The sequence below is a fragment of the Scyliorhinus torazame genome, chromosome 10 (genome assembly GCF_047496885.1).
Source record: "Scyliorhinus torazame isolate Kashiwa2021f chromosome 10, sScyTor2.1, whole genome shotgun sequence".
Lineage (NCBI taxonomy): Eukaryota > Metazoa > Chordata > Chondrichthyes > Carcharhiniformes > Scyliorhinidae > Scyliorhinus > Scyliorhinus torazame.
The window spans coordinates 61,140,915-61,146,914 of record NC_092716.1 but is presented as its reverse complement, the minus strand read 5'-3'; positions in this window follow the sequence as shown (position 1 = coordinate 61,146,914).

The window sequence follows — 6,000 nt, the reverse complement described above, 5'->3', positions numbered from 1 at the left end:
TATAGTCGGCCAGTTTGGGTACCACCTAGAGGGGAGACCCAGCTGAGATCTTTCGTGCGTGTAAATAATAGTTTTGTAACTAAAACTGTATTTCCTTCTATAACTCGGTGGGGACTCCATTTGTGGTCTACTAAAGCAATCCGAGAGGGGTGGAGGGGGGGTTGCCACTTTAGGGGGGGTATTTGGGTGGGGTGGGGGGGGGGTCCCCAAGGGTACTGTTGAAGGTTATATGGAGGGGGTAATATATGTGGGAGTAACCAATATATATGTAGATTATTATTTTTGAATGTGGGGTGTGTGTTCTTTCTTCCTTTTGTTATGAAGGGGGGTTTGTGCGTTTTAAAAATTGTTGGAAAAATTTGAATAAAAATATTTTTATTTTTTTTAAATTCTGTTATTCCCATTTACAATTCTCCAGACTCACATTTATTTCCTCATGAGCTCCATCACCATCTTGATTTGTCATGCATCATCATCCCTTTTGTAATTTCTCCTCTCCTGCTTTCTACATTGTAGTATAAAGTATCTGACATAGCAAGAGCTAATGTGTGACTGGTATGGTTCACAGTGTGATGCAAAGTGACACATGACCTAAGATTAAAGTCATTTGTGGACTAGACAGAGATCCAAGTCTGGAGTTAGCTCCTGGCTTGGGTTATACCCTGTATGCATGTACATAGTTACGTGCATAAACTGTTAATGTTCAACCATACAAGATTCAGAACCTCTTTGTGAGACCTGATGAACATACAACATGCAATATATACTGTCACAGACCTTCCTATCTGTATGCTACTTACCCCCCACCTCCTTTCCCTGCCCCTGTACTTGTTTAAAACCTGTTTCCACTCTACCTTTTTGCAGTTCTGACAAAACATCAGCAATCTGAAATGTGAGCTCTGTCTCAATCTCTCCCTCGACCTGCTGAATGTTTCCAGCATTTTCTGTTTTTATTTGAAATTCATTGGGCAAGATCTTCCGGCTGTTCCTGCCGGCGGATCCTCCGGTCCCGCCGATGGCACACCGCTGCCGCAGGTTTCCCGGCGGTGTGGGTGGATTCAATGGTAAATCCTATTGACAGCAGCAGGACCAGAAGATCCACCACCGGACAACACCAAGAAATAGAGACGGAGGCCAGAGAATGTCACCCATATTTTTCGTTTTGACTCTTGCAGATATTACTCAATGTGAAAAGTGGAAAAAGCATTGATCAAATTGATGATCTTTTCTGCAATGTTTCATCCAAAAATATAGCTTTGCAACATTTCAGGGTGCTTGGCACCTCTGCAAAAAATTGGAAAAATATTAGTACTCAGATTATATCAATTATTTTTAAATGTAGGTCCAACAGTGTCTGCATCCTGGATTTTGCAGTTGACTTTTCATGACACGATGGCACGGTGGTTAGCACTGTTGCCTCACAGCGCCAAGGACCCAAGTTCAATTCCGGCCTTGGGTGACTATCTGTGTGGAGTTTGCACATTCCCCCTGTGACTGCGTGGGTTTCCTCCGGGTGCTCCGGTTTCCTCCCACAGTGCAAAGATGTGCAGGTTGGGTGGATTGACCATGATAAAATTGCCCCTTTGTGGGGGTTAGGTGGGGTGATGGGGTTGCAGGAATTTAGCACAGTTGACTAAAAAGCTGGCTTGTAATGCAGAACAAGGCTAGCAGTGCGGGTTCAATTCCCGTACCGGCCTCCCCGAACAGGCGCCGGAATGTGGCAACTAGGGGCTTTTCACTGTAACTTTATTGAAGCCTACTTGTGACAATAAGCGATTATTATTATTATTATTATTATTATTATTATTATTGGATGGGGGCCTAGGTAGAGTGCTCTTTCAGAGGGTTGGTTCAGACTCTATGGGCTGAATGACCTCCTTCTGTGCAGTAGGGATTCTATGGTTCGACACATCTACCTAAATCCTTGGGTATGCTTGTTAGAGGTTGTGCAAGTGACATTATGAAATACTGACTTCAAAACTACTATTCAGGGGCAGCACAGTGGGTGGCACTGATGCCTCACGGCGCCGAAGACCCGGGTTCAATCCCAGCCCCGGGTCACCATCCATGTGGAGTTTACACATTCTCCCCATGTCTGCATGGGTCTCAACTCCACAACCAAAAAGATGTGCAGGCTAGATGGATTGACCACGCTAAATTGCCCCCCTTAATTGGGAAAAAAAGAATTGGAACTCTAAAATTTAAAAAATAAATGAATAAATAAATAAAAACTACTCTTAAGGCCTGCAATATTTTCTTCAGGGACCTCTTCAGAGAAAGAAAAGTTATATTTGCAATACTAGCCACAATAGAAGAAATAGAAGTTTCTTCTATTTCTATTTGCAATAGAAGTACACCACAAAACAGGGCAGACATACTGAGAAGACTTCTGCAAGCATGAAAAACCAGAGTTTCCTGAAGTCTTCCAGTCGATGCATCAATCATGATTATATATTTGGAAAATTGCAGTTAATTATGACCAATGGCAATAGCACAGGTGAGCAATTGTAACTACACTTTGTCCTCTCTCTTACCCTCTCATTTTCTTCCTCTGTCAACTGGGTTCATGGTCTGAAGTTTACAAATCACAAAAGATACAACAGATGTATAATTAGCAGACTGTTACTTTATCTCCCCTTCTCTAACACTGACAGACAAAATATTCACCAGCCTATTTGAAAGAAAGCATGCAACTTTATCCTGGGATTTTCACTTCACCTTTTGTTTACTTGGCACGTCCTCAATCGTCTTCTTCACTATGCCTCACTTCACCCAGTGAGACATTTTGAAAGATCTCCTTCAACTCATTTTCCTCCTGCTATTCACCTCACGCCCACCTGTTTCCCAAAGGATGTTCAGTTTGGTATCAAAATTCAATTTTTTTTAGAATGTCATGAGAATGTCGCTTTAAGAAATGGTTAGCTGCTCATGTTACTGCAGTGATGTCACAGTGTGGGTGGAGCTGAGCTCTGGTTCCGCTTTTTAGTTTCACTTTGAGAAAAGCTTGGGTGTGTCTGTTTTTTTTTGGTTTCGTTTTTCACTGTGTTGCAGCTGAAGTCAGCCAAAGCAGCTGTACTGTTGATCTCTCTGCCATGAAGGACTGATCATTTGGTGAATTCAGAAATTTAAATGTTTTCAGTATTGAATGTAAACCCTGATGTGCTTCTGTTTAAAGTTTGTTCAGTCTTTTGGGTGTAAAAGGACAGCATACAGGTTACTTAGTGTTGTATTCTTTGGGGTTTATCTTTAAATTAATGGTTGCTAAGATATTCACTGTTTGTTTCATAAAGGTTAACTAGAGTTCATAGAATAAACATTGTTTTGTTTTTAAAAAAGAACTTTTCCATTTCTGAAGTGCCACACCTCTAGAGTGGGCCATGTGCTCCCCATACCACAATCTACTAAAAGTTGTGGGTCAGGTGAACTCCATGATACACTTTGGGGTTCTCTAAGCCCTGGCCCATAACAAATTGGGGGCTCAAGGGGGATAAAAGTCTATCTATTGGATTGGCTTAGTGAACTTAAAGACAGTGAGGGGTGAGCATATTGTGGTTGCTTTTCAGATGTGGTATTCTAGTTTAAGTAGGGAGTGTGTTGTGGACAATGGCTCTTTCAGAGGCTCAGATGTTTTGGGGGGTGGAGACGGTCACACGCAGTACCTTACGGGCAGAGACTAAAAGCAGAGTGTTAGATTTGGCAAAAACATTGCAGTTAACATTACCTGACAAAATGCAAAAAGATGAGGTAATTATGGCAGTGGCTAAGCATTTAAAGTTGCCTGAGATACAGTTTGACTCATTAGAAATGGCAAAGATCCAGTTGCAGATGAAGCAACTTGAACATGAAAAAGAATTAAAGCAGCTTGAATATGCAATGAGAGAAAAAGAAAAGGAGAGAGAAGAAAGAAACAAAGAAAGAATAGCCCTAACAGAACAAAAAGAAAAAGAAAGGGAGATACAGATCAGGGAAAAAGATAAAAAGAGAGAGTTTGAACTTCAGAAAATGGCCATGAAACATGACAGTCAGTTAAAATTGGCAGACATAAAGGGAAACGTACAGTTGGATGATAGTGATGAGGAGCATTGCGGAAGGAGGTTGCTGGGAGGTAAGTCAACCTTTAAAAGCACTTCTCTTGGCAGGGGCAGGCCAGTCGATTTCGGCGGCGTGAGAGCAGCTGGTTAGTCAATTTCAGCGGGAGCATTGCGGAAGGAGGTTGCTGGGAGGTAAGTCAACCTTTAAAAACACTTCTCTTGGCAGGGGCAGGCCAGTCGATTTCGGCGGCGTGAGAGCAGCTGGTTAGTCAATTTCAGCGGGAGCATTGCGGAAGGAGGTTGCTGGGAGGTAAGTCAACCTTTAAAAGCACTTCTCTTTGCAGGGGCAGGCCAGTCGATTTCGGCGGCGTGAGAGCAGCTGGTTAGTCAATTTCAGCGGGAGCATTGCGGAAGGAGGTTGCTGGGAGGTAAGTCAACCTTTAAAAGCACTTCTCTTTGCAGGGGCAGGCCAGTCGATTTCGGCGGCGTGAGAGCAGCTGGTTAGTCAATTTCAGCGGGAGCATTGCGGAAGGAGGTTGCTGGGAGGTAAGTCAACCTTTAAAAGCACTTCTCTTGGCAGGGGCAGGCCAGTCGATTTCGGCGGCGTGAGAGCAGCTGGTTAGTCAATTTCAGCGGGAGCATTGCGGAAGGAGGTTGCTGGGAGGTAAGTCAACCTTTAAAAGCACTTCTCTTTGCAGGGGCAGGCCAGTCGATTTCGGCGGCGTGAGAGCAGCTGGTTAGTCAATTTCAGCGGGAGCATTGCGGAAGGAGGTTGCTGGGAGGTAAGTCAACCTTTAAAAGCACTTCTCTTGGCAGGGGCAGGCCAGTCGATTTCGGCGGCGTGAGAGCAGCTGGTTAGTCAATTTCAGCGGGAGCATTGCGGAAGGAGGTTGCTGGGAGGTAAGTCAACCTTTAAAAGCACTTCCCTTTGCAGGGGCAGGCCAGTCGATTTCGGCGGGAGTGGAGCTGGCTGGTTAGTCAATTTCAGCAGGAGCTGAGAATTTTTCTTTTTTTTTTTTAAATTAGTTTTTTAGGCGGGATCAGGAAGTCGACCCGCGGACGTCTGGGAAGACCCTCACCAATAAATTCTGGTGGAGAGGAAACCCGAGACACTACACGTGTAGTGTCTCCCACCCGCCCTCCTCCTCTAACCTAATAATAAAACCCATTGGTCTGAGGTAAGTACCATATTTTTATTATATTATTATTATTTTTTATAAAAATTTAATTTAGTTGTTAGCCAGATCTTGGTAGAAAGTTAGAGGAATGGCAGGGAAGGGAGTGCAATGTTCCTCCTGCAGGATGTTTGAGGTGAGGGATGCAGTTAGTGTCCCTGCTGATTTTACCTGCAGGAAGTGCTGCCATCTCCAGCTCCTCCAAGACCGAGTTAGGGAACTGGAGCTGGAGTTGGAAGAACTTCGGATCATTCGGGAGGCAGAAGGGGTCATAGATAGCAGCTTCAGGGAATTAGTTACACCAAAGATTGGAGATAACTGTAAGAGGGACTGGGAAAAAACAGTCAGTGCAGGGATCCCCTGCGGTCGTTCCCCTGAGAAACAAGTATACCGCTTTGGATACTTGTGGGGGGGACGACTTACCAGGGGTAAGCCATGGGGTATGGGCCTCTGGCACGGAGTCTGTCCCTGTTGCTCAGAAGGGAAGGGGGGAGAGGAGCAGAGCATTAGTAATTGGGGACTCTATAGTCAGGGGCACAGATAGGAGATTTTGTGGGAGCGTGAGAGACTCACGTTTGGTATGTTGCCTCCCAGGTGCAAGGGTACGTGATGTCTCGGATCGTGTTTTCCGGGTCCTTAGGGGGGAGGGGGAGCAGCCCCAAGTCGTGGTCCACATTGGCACCAACGACATAGGTAGGAAAGGGGACAAGGATGTCAGGCAGGCTTTCAGGGAGCTAGGATGGAAGCTCAGAACTAGAACAAACAGAGTTGTTATCTCTGGGTTGTTGCCCGTG